We start from the raw sequence: 13,669 nt of genomic DNA on the forward strand, positions 1-13,669 counted from the left end.
GGGGCGGGAGCTGAGCGAGAACGGGGGGGGCAGCAGGCAGCGATTTCGAAGAGAACACTTGGGAGGGGGGCATGCGACTTTGTTTCTGGGTGCGGAGCTCCCCGGTGCCCGCGTGTGTCACCGCTAGTCTCCGGGGACCGAGGCGGAGCTCACAACAGGTGGGGAGGGGGGCTTACCGAGGGCCAAAAAGGAGAAGGAAACAAAGTTTCCGAGCGCATTGGTGTCTGGGGAGAAGGGGGGCAGGAGGCGGGGGAGAGGGGAGGCGGAGGCAGCTAATGACCGCGACCCCACGGTAACTGGCAACTCCACGACTCCAGCGGTGCTGCCGTTGCAGCGGTCCCTACCGAAGCGCACGCCGCCCCGGCTCGCTGGCTCTGCGGAGTCGCCTACACCAGACAGGAATGGAGCGCCGGGAGCTCGGGAAGAAGGCGGCGTGCTGGCGAGGGACCGAGAGCCTTCAGTCGCCGGGACAGGGCTGGAAGGACGCGGCGACATGCGCGTCGCTGGACGGATCGGGGCTCGGGAGATGCTCCCGCGCCCCCAGCTTAAGAGGGGCGTAAAAACAAAATGCGTTTGGGGGGGGAGGGGAATGGGGGCTCGGCGACTCCCCGCAGGGTGCCCCGCTCCCACCCGCGGGGTTAGCCACGTGTCGCGGGCGCGTAGTCGGGAGGCTGGGGCCAGCCGGGACGAATGCGTGCGGGGATGCTTGTCTGACTGGGGGTGTACGGGTGTGTGTCTTAGTTTTCTGGGCTCTGAGGGGCGACGGGGAAGCACCCCCGCCGCCAGGTTCGGGTAAGGCGCGCGCTGCACCGGGATGCCCCCAGGCGCGGGGCCCTTGATGCGGGTACCCTTAGTCAGTCTGCCCCGGCCCACCGAGCAGCCCAAGGGACACCCAGGGGGCACACACCCGGAGAGAGTGAAGGGAAAAAGTTTGCTCCAAGTCCAAACTTCGGGCTCAGGAGGTGCCTGGCGCACGCCCCCCGCCCGCCACGATCCCGGCCTAGGGCCCCAGTGCTCAGCTGGCACCCCGACGCCAACGCTGAGCACCAAAGTTCCGACAGGCGGCCTGGGCTTATTTATTTCGCTCCCCGCAGCGATCGCAGAGAGTGCAGGGGGAGGCGTGAAGGACCGAGTGGGAGACGATCGCGCCTCCTGGCCGCTGCAGGCTCCCCCCACCCCCACCCCCACCCCCCTTATTTGACTTATGCAAATAGACCCAGGGGTGCGGGGTGCTGCTTGGGGGGCCCCCACCCACCCGCACTCAGGCCTGCAGCCCCCACCCAACCCAAGGCCTGGGTCCCAAGGGGGGGGAGAGAGAGAGGGGAGGGGTGGGGGGAGATGCACGTGGAGCCTAGAGGTGGAAAGTAGTTTTTTTCTTTTTTTCTTTTTTTTTTGTGCTGGTTGTTGTTGTTGTTTAAAGTGGCGGAAACAAGGCAGGAGGCGGCTTGGGAAAAAGTGGAGCAGAAATGGAAAAATACAAACTCACCCGCTGCAAATGGTCTCTCGGTGCAAACTAAGGTGTTTTCGGGCCTTTCCCCGCGCGCGCCCACTCCCGCCCGCGCGCGCACCCCCGCGCACACACTCACTCGCGCACACACGCGCGCACACACACGCACTCCCGGGCGAGGGCCGGGCCGCCGCGAGTACAGCGTGCAACCGCCACACAATAAATAACAATAGATTCCTCCGCTCCGGACTAGCTTCCCGGAGCCGAGCCAGCGCCAGTGGCGGCGGCGGCAGTGGCAGAGGCGCGGACAGCGCTGGGCTGGGGGCGCTCCCCAACTGGCCCCCCAGCCTCTTGCCAGGGCCCCCTCTCTGCCTCATGCGCTCCCAAGGCACCCCCCACCCCAGTGCCCCCAGAGCGCATGCCGCTTCCCAGACCGCTGGGCCGTTTGCGCCCACCCCCCTCCCCTGGGCCTCCCGGAACAAATAAATAAATAAGGCGCGCGAGAGGCCAACACGTCGCGGAGGGAGATGTTGTTATTTTTTGCTGTTGTGCGTCCCTGACGTCACATCCACCTGCTGGGTAAACAACAAGGCTTGCGGGTGGAGGGGGGGAATCGCAATTGCCAAAGCGTTGAGGGGGTGGGGGACACCGAGAGGCACAAGCTGGGGGAAGGGTGACCAGGGAGGTGGGAATGAGGGGCGTCCAGGCTGGACGGGGAAGGGGAGAGGGAGATAGAGCCCCACAGACCAGAGAGAGGAAGGGAACGCCAGAGCAGTCCCTGGCAAAAAAGAGAGATCTGCCAGGAAAGACCTGGAAAATAAGGGCATCATGGGGAGGGGGCGGATTCTTCAGAGGATGGGAAATGGGGGACTCATTCAAACACGGGAAAAACGAGAGAGAGAGCATTAACAGCTAGGGACGAAGATGAGAGTGCGATGGCTATTTGCTTATATTCTGAGCTAAAAATACAGAAGGAAGGGGAGAACACAGGCAAGGATGTGAGTTTCCTCCAGTTAAAAGTGAAAGTGTTTTGCCATCAGTGACAGTTGAAGAAGCGGGAGGTGGGGTGTGTTTTCAGCCCCCTTTCTCCTCCTCTCCCATCCTCCCTCGGTCTCTCCTCATTCTTCCTGCACTTTGTCCAATGAAAGGAGACGAGTTCGGGAGGTGAAAGTTCAACAGAAGGACAAACCCCTGTCTGCAAGGAAACAGAAACCCGCCAGTAAGGGGTTTGTCCCCTGGATCTCGGAATCGGGAGGGAGTGTACTGTGAGACAAGTTTCCCCCCTTCCTGGTCAGTCACTGCAGGAATGTGTCCTTGGGTCCAGTTTGGGGGAAAGTGGCCGCGTTCTTGCCATGGTTCCTCTTAGGAAAACGCCTGGGGGCTAGCATGTCAATCAGTTGTTTAACACAAATTACCTGCTCTACCAGAGATCTGTCACAAGCAAAAAGCTTTGCCAGGTTTTTGAAAAGGTGAGATTTTTTTTCTTTTGGTTATTTTGAAGTTTGATTGAATTTAGAAATTTGAAGGAGTAAGTTAGGAGCTCGAATGAACTATATTTTGAAATATATAAAACAAAAGGCCTTAGTATGTCTTTGACTTTTATGAACACAAATAGAGAATGAACAGATTTATATCTCGAAAATGTGGATTAGACCTCTGTTGACTTTTTGCTGTTTGTATTGTTAATGGAAATGAGTCTTTTAAACCCATCACCCCAGATGCTGCCAAGCTCCAAGCCAGCATTTCCAGCTACTGGCTGGCTGGTGTACCAGGCCAGTTCTTTATGAAGTTAATATATTGAAAACCACTCCTGTGGATTCCTACAAAGTACTTCCCCTTGGGGGGAGGGGAGCAGCTCGCTGTCCCTTTAGTCTTGAGACTTCAGCAGAGTGTAGATTAAAAAATATTCTAGAAAGGTTATTACAAATTCTTTTGGATAACACCTTTTCATAAATATTGTTAAACATTCATTTTCCAGACAAATCTAAACCTCAATTTCAATGATAGCCTGAGACTACCAGTTTAAATTGTATTTGCTTTACAAGTAAGAAATAACAAAGCTATTCACTGGTGCTACAGAGTATAGCCAGAGGAAGAGAGAGTACTCTAAGTAACCCCAACATAGTAGAACTCATGCTTTGCAGGGTTGCATGCTATCCAGACAAGACCTCCGTTGGATCTTTTAGACTAGAATCTAGATAAATACAATGCATTTTTGTTCACGTAGAACATCCTAGCTACTTAGAGAGGCTAGGATTCATGGTGTCTTTGATTCAAGATATTAATGACACACCTGTAATGTTCTAGGCCGTATAGTAGGCACTGAGGATGCAAAAATAAATACAATGCCTGCCCTTGAGGAGCTCACAGTCTGCAGCTGTCAGTAATAACAACTAATATTTATTGAGTAACCACTATGACCTAGGCCCTAATCTAGAAGCTTTAAGTCAAGGCAGTTAATACTCCTAACAGCTCTGACATCACTAGAAATTCCATCTGCTGCACTCACATGGAATTAAATGGAAATCTACTAAGTAGCCAGTCTATTGGGGGAAAAAATCATCCTTGATTTCTAAAATATTTATGCCAGGTATAACGTGTTTATGATATACTAAGTTGTAGAATTATAACTCAGGGGAATTGCAATTTATTTAAAGGTGACAAATCTATTCATAGTCTGGAAAGAGCAATTCTTGCTTGGCTCTTGTTTTTCAGATTGAGCGGTATGTTTTTTAAAAATTATTATTGCCAAACTGGAAAGATCTTGAGACTGCTGCTGACCTTATTCTGCATTTTAACTGCCTTTAAATTCCATATTCACTTGAAAGTGGACGGCAGAGTCAGGTTGGCAACAAGTTTTGCCAACAAAAGGAAATCCCAGTTGCAGGTCCCATGATCTGCTGTACTCAGTTTTGTCTATGATACTGTCTAATGTACCACTTTATTAAGGAATTCCATGTCTGTTTGGTTTACGTTAGAGGGAAACTTAACCGCAGCTTAACATATTGTTCATTTTCAACACTGTCACATTACATTCACAGGGAGCACATTTTAATTTCTTTATCAGTAATCGACTGGAGGTTTCTTTTTGTTAAATTAAAGCAGGAAGGATTTTTAAATAAAGGGCATGGGGGTAGGACGCCACCTTTTGGTGATAAAACAAATAGAAATCCCTTTTTAAACAGATGTCCCTGACATAATTTCATTTTTAATTACACCAAGCCAAAGGTGCTGGTCCTCATTTTGTTATATTTTAAGTAACAGGGGAAAAAAAAAATCATTGTAAATGCACAATTAACAAACTAGAGTTAACTGCAGTTAAAATGTCCCCGAAGATACTAGATGACATTGGTGGCCTGTCTCATAGTGCTATTAACTGTTCATCAAACATGAACTTCCTTCCCCAGATACTGTGTCAAGGAATATATGCACATTATGGGAAACAGAAAGTGGAATGGACATTTACTGCTTAACAAGATACCAAAATTCTATTGTAAGTTTAAAGTTAAATAGAATTTTTTAAATCCCTGGATTCCATTTTTTTTAAAGTGCTGGTACCACCACCTCCTTGATTTGTGCCATATCTATATAACAGTCTCTGAATATATAATATGCTGTACTCATTAGAGTGATTATAGTCATTAGTCCTTTAAATCAACCTACTTTTTATTTACTTTTATATTACTACCTTAAATGGGAAACCAGTATCACCCTTCATAAATTGAAAACAAAGTCACTGATTTCCCTTTATTACAAAGGGAGAGTGGCAAGTGCTGAGAGGCACCGATGATATCATCATCAATGGGGATTTTTGTATTCTTTTTCTGGACAGTCAGAAGGACTGGAAGTGATTGAAAAGAGGATACATTTCTCAATATGTAATTCAATGTTATCTAATTCCATGCTCTCAGGGGCAAGACCCCTATACCTTGAGAGACACGGGCACAATTAAGTGTATCAGTTTAATTTACAGAAGAGGAAGCTGAGGCGAGGCTTAGGGAGGTTAAATTACCGTCTAAAGTCCAAGAGTGGGTTAGTGGCAGGACAAGGATTAGAATCCATAGTTTTCCGACTTGGGTCGTCCTTAGTTGCCATCCAGTCTATTCTGACTTGTGGCAAACCCGTGTGTGCAGAGAATTGCTCTATAGGGTTTTCAAGGCTGTAACTTTTCAGAAACAGATCACCAGGGCTGTCTCCTGAGGAGCCTCTGGGTGGGTTTGAACTGCCAACCTTTTGGCGAGTAGCCCAGCACTAATCAGTTGTGCTACACAGGGACACGGAGCCTATGTTTATTTCCATTTCTCGTTTCTATTTCGCAAGAGTGTTGAGTGACCAGTCCTCAAACACTGTCTCAAAAACAGCCAGCCTGCATATCTCTTTACAGACAGTGGAGAACCTGAAGTCACAGAGGGTCAAGATCAAGTCCAACTACCTATAGGCTCGCCTTCTCCTCTCCCCACAGACGTGGCAGATATCCTGTACCTGAAAACTCAGAGAAGAGGGTAAGGAGAAAAAAGCAGTAATGGGAAGAGAGGGAGGAAGAAGTAAGAGTGGGCCTACTGATCTTTAAATGAAAGCTTAAATTCCTAAGTTTCCTTCCAAGAAGATAAGAATGGCTGATGAAGATCGTGTGTTCACTGTAAGTGGCAAGAGGAACCTATCCTTTATGTTCTGATGTTGCTATATGTCCAGATACGGATGGAATCTGCAGGAAACCTCTTTATGTTAAAGAATACCATATTAACCAGCACTCTCAAACCACATTTGGTAATTGAGTAGCTAGACACCTCTTTAAAAGTGTTCTCCCCACAGCATCTTGTTAAGAGGCTAAAATCTGAGACAATGTTGCATGTTCTGATGTTTTAGCCAAGAAAGGGGCCTTAGTTACAGAGACTGCATTTCCTGCTCTTCTAAGGACACAGTTCCAATAACATAAATAAACAAGGCCCAAAGATAGCTTTATGTCTTTCCAAATTGATCCTTGTGAAAAAAAGGTTGCTGGTAACTGTACAAGAGTGTGCTTTGTCCTGTGGGTCCCAATGGATTGCAATCTCTATAAGCTACAATGTATAATTATAATGAAGTGGCTCAAGCGGTTTGCAATCAACTGCTAACCCAAAGGTTGCTGGTCCCAGCCCACCCAGTGGCTCCACAGAAGAAAGGCCTTGCAGACCGCTGCCGTAAAGATTACAGCCAAGGAAACTCTATGGAACAGTTCTCCTGTGTAACACATGGGGTCGCCCTGAGTCAGGGGCCAACCCCACACCCGCTAACAACAGCAATAACCCTTAAGGGGTCTTGAGCGGTGCAAACAGTTAACACGCTCAGTCGCTAACCAAAAGTTGGTGTTTTAAGTCAATGGCACTGGGTTTTGGGTAGAGGTGCCTCAGAAGAAAGGCCCAGGGATCTACTTCCAAAAAATCAACCACTGGAACCCTGTGGAAAGTTTTACTCTGACACAAATGAGGTGACCATGAGTCAGAATCAACTTTAACCTTTAGGCACTCACAGTGCAACGTGTTGGTGACTTGGTACCCTATTTGACATGGGTACTAGAACAATCTACAGCCTTGGTACTCAAAATGACATGTGCTGACCTGCAGCATGGGCACCAGCCAAAGGTCTGTTCCAAACCCCGTGCCGTCGAGTCGATTCCGACTCATATAGGACAGAGTAGAACTGACCCATAGAGTTTCCATGGAGCACCTGGCGGATTCGAACTGCTGACCTCTTGGTTAGCAGCCGTAGCACTTAACCACTACACCACCAGGGTTTCCAGAAGGTCTGTTAAAATGGAGACTTTCACACTCCAGCCTAAGCATACTGAATCAGAATCTGTATCATAGTAAGACCTCCTAGCTGAGTCACAAGCACCTTCAAGTTTTGTTCTGCAGTACCCACAGCTCCTTCTACAACAGGCCTCATCTCAATACCTTTATAGCATTAAACTACTTGATGGTCCAAAAAACCCAGTGCCATAGCCTTGTAAACTGCCCGCCACACCTGATTCCCCAAACTGGCATCTTCTTTAGACTTTGTTGGCTCATTGTTTTTCAACCACTTGCAAAGTTAAGCCACTAAATCACCTATGTAAACTAGGATTAATTTCCTTGATATTAATCGCAGGGTAACTTCCCTCTCCTGTTACCCGGAAGAGGCTGCTAATTGCCCTCCAATTGTTTACCTTTGTATAGTTTTATGAGTGCTCGAGAAAGATGGAAGACATTCCCCCACCAGGCCAGAAACAAATGCCAGACAGGTTTTGGGAAGTCTGAACACTTGCTATGACTACACCTTGTTAGTTGAAGGGATTTGCTTTCTTTGTTTTGTTTTCTTTTTTATGGAGGGGATGACGCCTCCATAATTATAGATGTTACTGTTTAAAACCTAGAATGTTTTCCAAACCACTGAGGGGCCACGCCTCTAGCAGCCCATGAGCCATGCTGGTTGAATTCTCTTCCCAGCTCTCTACACAGTTCATAAAGGCATGTCCGCACCACTAGATTTACATTAAGTATAATGAGGGGAAAGGGGACCCCATCCAAGTATTGTTGCTTCCTGAATAAACATGAAGCAACCACAGGTAAACCTCACAGCTGATGGTTAATTTGGTGCTGTGGAGTTTTCAAAAAGACTGTAGCTAGTTAGTTCACCTTCTTAACAAGACAACAGGTTAAGCTTGTAACCCCCTCCCCCAAAAATAATTAAAGCTATTGTTTTAATACTACCCTAAGGCAATGTAATTAAGTCTCTGAGTGAGTAATTGTGTATCTGAATTCCAAATAAGATTTCAGATGTAAAGCAAAGTTCTGATTCTAATCTCTGAGAAGTGTCTTGGCTTATATTTAGAATCCACAAATGTCAGGTCAGCATTACAATAGGCATTGTTCAGTAGGGCTGGAGACAAACTGTGATTGTGAGAGAGAAATGAGGCAGGTCAGCCCACCTTCAGGAGGAGTGAGGCTGTATGCTGCAAACTGTAGAGGATTTTAGAAGGTACTAAGAAATTTTTTTTTTTTTTTTTTAAGGCATACTAGGAGTCCCTGGGTGGTGCAAATGGTTAACACGCTTGGTTGGTAACCGAAAGGTTGGTTGTTCTAGCACCCCCAGAGGGCCCTTGGAAGAAAGGCCTGGCAATCTACTTCTGAAAAATCAGCCATTGAAAACCCTATAGCCAAAAACCAAGCCCAGTGCCGTCGAGTCGATCCTGACTCATAGTAACCTTATAGGACAGAGTAGAAGTGCCCCATAGAGTTTCCAAGGACTGCCTGGTGGATTCAAACTGCCAACCCTTTGGTTAGCAGCTGTAGCACTTAACCACTACACCACCAGGGTTTCCGGAAAACCCTATAGAGCACATTTTACTGTGACACACATGGGGTTACCATGAGTCAGAGTTGAAAGCAGCCAACGATAGTGGTGGTGAGGCACACTAAACATGGTGATATGCAATACTTTCATAGATGAAAACATCTTAGCATAAGCATGGAATCTTTAAAAAGTTGTAACATCTATTAAATGAACCTTTCTTTTTTTTCCCCCAATGCTGCCCTTGAGCTATTGTTAAAATCAAAAAGCTATACAAAGATTGAAAATCTGTCACACACTCTGGATTGGAGTCAAAGGTATCCATATGGCCAGTTTTTAAATACATATATTCTCAAATAGATACAAAAATATATGTTTGTGTATTTACAAGTTAGTATTGTTCTTAGTGTTGTGTGCTATCAACTTGATTCTGATGCATAGTGACCCTATAGGACACAGTACAACTGCCACACAGGGTTTCCTAGGCTGTAATCTTTATGGGAGCAGATCACCAGGTCTTTTCTCCCATGGAGCCACTGGTGGGTTCAAACTGCTGACCTTTTGGTTAGCAGCCAGTTGCTTAACCATTGTGCCACCAGGGCTCACTGGTATTTGGAAACCAAGATCTGGGTGCTCATTACTATTAAGATTTAACAGCTGTCAGTGGACAGAGCTAGGAAATACGTGAATGTATACTAACTCATAGCCCTGGGCTGAAGTGGTTAAGAGCTCTGCTGCTAACCAAAAGGTCGGCAGTTGAAATCCATCAGCGGCTCCTTGGAAACCCTATGGGACACTTCTACTCTGTCCTGTAGGGTTGCTATGAGTCAAAATTAACGCCATGGCAATGGGTGTTTTTTTGTTTTTGTTTTTTTTTCTTTTTGTATACTAACTCAATACATATGCTTCCTAGCTCTGTCCATTAAAAGGATCCCTGGTGGCGTAGTGGTCAAGAGCTATGGCTGCCAACCAAAATGTCGGCAATTTGAATCTAACAGCTGCTCCTTGGAAACCCTATGGGGTAGTTCTGCTCTGCCCTATAGGGTCACTTTGAGTCAGAGTTGACTCGATGGCAACAGGTTTGGTTAGGCTGATCCATTAAGAGGGACTACCCAAACCCAAATCCACTGCCATTGAGTCAATTCTGATTTATAGTCACCCCACAGGGTTTCCAAGTCTGTGAATCTCTACAGAAACAGACAGCCACATCTTTCTCCAGCGGAGCCGCTAGCGTTTCCAACAGCTGATGTTTCAGTTAGCAGTCAATTGTTTTAACCACTGCGCCACCAGGGCTCCTTTTTTAAGAGGGACTAAAACCAAACCTATTGCCATCAAGCCCATTCCAACTCATAGCAACCCTTTAGGACAGAGTAGAACTGCCCCATAGGGTTTCCAAGGAGTAGCTGATGGGTTGAACTACTGACCTTTTGATTAGCAGCCAAGCTCTTAATCATTACACCACCAAGGTTTCCCAAAATCTCAATACTAGAAGCAACTAAATCTCAGTAGTAATGAGCACCCAGATCTTGGTTTCTAAATAACATTCCCCAATAAAAGAAATCAGGGCTCCTTGGGGAAGTAACTGATTTCAAAGTGGGCAGGAAAAATATAAGACTGGAGCATCTTATAGTGCCAGAAAGTAAGGAAGTGGTTAAAAAAAGGGGGGGGGGGAAGCATATCAAAAAGGCACAGGAGCTAACCTGAAAGAGCTCCCAATGCCCAAAGTAGAAATATCTCAAGCAAGAAAATGATAGTATTAGATTATAACCCAAATAATGAAATAAATTAATATGAGTCCATATGATATACAGATATAGCTAGAAAACTACAGAAAAAAAATAATAAATGGAGTAGATGTGATAGGTCTTCCTTACAGAGGACTGCTGGGGGTGGGACCCAGCAATCTCTGTTTTAACAAGTCATTCAGGTGATGCTGCTCCCACTGGCCGAGAGAACTCTGTCAGGTAATTTAAATGATTGAAGCTTGTGGAATACAGTAGGGAGAGGTGGGGCCTGTGGCAATTTCAAGCACACTAGCCTGGACCTTTTGGGGGGCAGATGTTGATTGCTGTCATCAAGAAAGTCCAGGGTAGGAAGAGTTTTTCAATTTTCAAGAGAGGGAAGAAATTCAGATTTTTATTTAAATATTCCTCAGTTGTAAAAGTCTAGGTAGGCCAATCAAAACAGAACTAGAAAGTATATCAAGCCACAGGCTGCCCATTTATGACTCTTGTCTTTGAGGAAACTGCGTCAGCTCAGGGTAACAGGGTACATTTCTTAAGCAAGTGGAGTGAAAACAACCAAAAGAGAAGAGAAATTTGGAAAGTCCTCTTTATTCTTAAATTCCTTCACAAGCATTAATAAATTTCCCCCAAACATCCTGGTGAAGAAGGCTTATTGGGGTTCTGAACTGTTCCTGCCTTCCTACATCCTGAATCACTAGTCAGCAAAAACCCACATTTCAAAATACCATAGTCAAATGACATTGTTTAGAAGGTATTGTTTTTTCAGAACGATTCTTTACACCTCCCCAGTAGAGTGAGGTTAAAAGTTTTACTGGGCTATTCAAGGAGAGTCCAGTGCCAGGTTGACCTATACTATCCATCTGGTCTGCTATGAAGAAAGGCATGAAATAGTGAAGTTTGTCTTTATTTTTTATTTTTTCTGTTTCCATCCTTGCCTACACTTTCTGCTCAAATGAGTCCAAAGCCACCTATATTAGAGTCTCTGCCCTCAAGGAACTTGCATTCTAGCTGGTGGAGGACATGTAGTAGTACATCCAAGGTGAACTAAGGTGAACACCTTGAAAGAAGCATAAAGAGCAGGGGAGTGACTAACCACCTTGGACAGGCAGCATCTGGAAAGACTACAGACAAGAGTGGATTTCAGATGGGTCCTGCAAGATGAGATTCCAGCACATGGGACTGGAACCATAGAAGGGCCCAACAGTGAAATTCAGCACCAGACATAGGCCTGGAACCTGCAACACATAGGGTAGGGGTTCCTGAGCTTTGCTGCACATCACAAGCATCTGGACTTCTTTAAAATATGTGATGCCAGTTCCCAGTCCCAGACATTGTGATTTACCTGGTCTGCAGTATGACCTGAGCACTGGGAGTTTTAGAAGCTTACCAGAAGATTCTAACATGAAGCAAAGTTTGGGAACCCCTGACCTGCAGTGAATTTGAAGACAGGAGTAAACATTCCCCTCTGCTAGCGTGACAGATCTAGGGGCCTTTATTCTCCTCAAACACCCTGTCTTTCCACAGTGGCCAGCATCCTTTCCTCAAAGAAAACCCATCAATTAAGCTAATTTCCCAGAAGCGGGGGGAATAGTGTGACCTTCAAAGCCCTTGCATCAGAATCATCTGGAGGGGGTCATTAATGTGAGAATCCCAGGAACCCACTTCTTACCTGCTCAATCAGTGTTTTGGTGAGGGACCATGGAAATGAGCATTTTTAGAAGCTTACTGTCATGGATTGAATTGTGTCCCCCCAAACTTTGTGTCAACTTACATCCAAACTCCCTGAGGGACTGAATTGCTGGACTGAGGGCTGTGGGGACCATGGTCTTGGGGAACATCTAGCTCAATTGCCATAACATAGTCTATAAAGAAAAGGTTCTACATTCTACTTTGGTGAGTAGCATCTGGGGTCTTAAAAGCTTGTGAGCAGCCATCTAAGATACTCCATTGGCCTCACCCCTTCGAGAGCAAGGGAGAATGAAGAAAACTAAAGATACAAGGAAAAGATTAGTCCAAAGGACTAATGGAGCACATCTACCACAGCTTCCATCAGACTGAGTCCAGCACAACTAGATGGTGCCTGGCTACCCACTGACTGCTCTGACAGGGATCACAATAGAGGCTCCCAGACAGAGCTGGAGAAAAATGTAGAACAAAATTTTAACTCAGGAAGAAAGACCAGACTTGCTAACCTGACAGAGACCGGAGAAACCCTGAGAATATGGGCCCCGGACACCCTTTCAGCTCAGTAATGACGACACTCCTGAGGTTCACCCTTCAGCCGAAGATTGAACAGGCCTATGGAACAAAACAAGACTAAAGGGGCACACCAGCCCTGGGGCAGGGACTGGAAGGCAGGAGGGAACAGGAAAGCTGGTAATAGGGAACCCAGGGTTGAGAAGGGAGAGTGTTGACATGTCGTGGGGTTGTTAACCAATGGCATAGAACAACGTGTGTACTAACTGTTTGATGAGAAACTAGTTTATTCTGTAAAGCTTCATCTAAAGTACAATTAAAAAAAACAAAAATTTGTGTCAACTTGGCTAGATTGTGTGACTGTCTACCATTTTGTCATCTGATGTGATTTTCCTGTGTGTTGTGGATCCTACCTCTATGATGCTAATGAGGCAGGATTAGAAGCAGTTATGTTAATGAGGCAGGGCTCCATCTACAAGATTAGATTGTGTTTCGAGCTAATCTCTTTTGAGATATAAAAGAGAATGGAGCAGAGAGACAGGAGGACCTCATACCACCAAGGAACAAGAGCCAGGAGCATAACACAGCCTTTGGATCTGGGGTCCCTGCGCTGAGAAGCTCTTAGTCCAGGGGAAGATTGATGAGAACGCTGACAGAAAGAGAAAGCCTTCCCCTGGAGCTCATGCCCTGAATTTGTACTTCTAGCCTCCTAGACTGTGAGTGAATCAATTTTTCTTTGTTAATCCCATCCACTTGTGGTATTCCTGTTATAGCAGCACTAGGTGGCTAAGATACTTACCAACTGGTTACGAGATAGACTGAGGCTTTGGAATCATCCCATGGGAATTTCCAATTGTAGACTCTTCTGAGTCTCACCATTTTAAAAAGGAGCCTTTAGAAGGAACGAAATCCTTGGGTGGTACAAATGGAAAGGTTGGAGGTTTAAGTCCACCCAGAGGTGCTTTGGAAGAAA

The 13,669-nt window shown here is 46.2% G+C and overlaps 1 protein-coding gene across 1 annotated transcript in view; it reads right to left on the reverse strand.

Moving 5' to 3' along the window:
* The window catches only part of EIF4E3 (eukaryotic translation initiation factor 4E family member 3), a 306,432-nt gene that overhangs the window by 101,647 nt on the left and 191,116 nt on the right, over nt 1–13,669 (reverse strand). The gene's annotated exons all lie outside the window — the stretch shown is intronic.

Source organism: Elephas maximus, chromosome 20 (assembly GCF_024166365.1).
Source record: "Elephas maximus indicus isolate mEleMax1 chromosome 20, mEleMax1 primary haplotype, whole genome shotgun sequence".
Classification (NCBI taxonomy): domain Eukaryota; kingdom Metazoa; phylum Chordata; class Mammalia; order Proboscidea; family Elephantidae; genus Elephas; species Elephas maximus.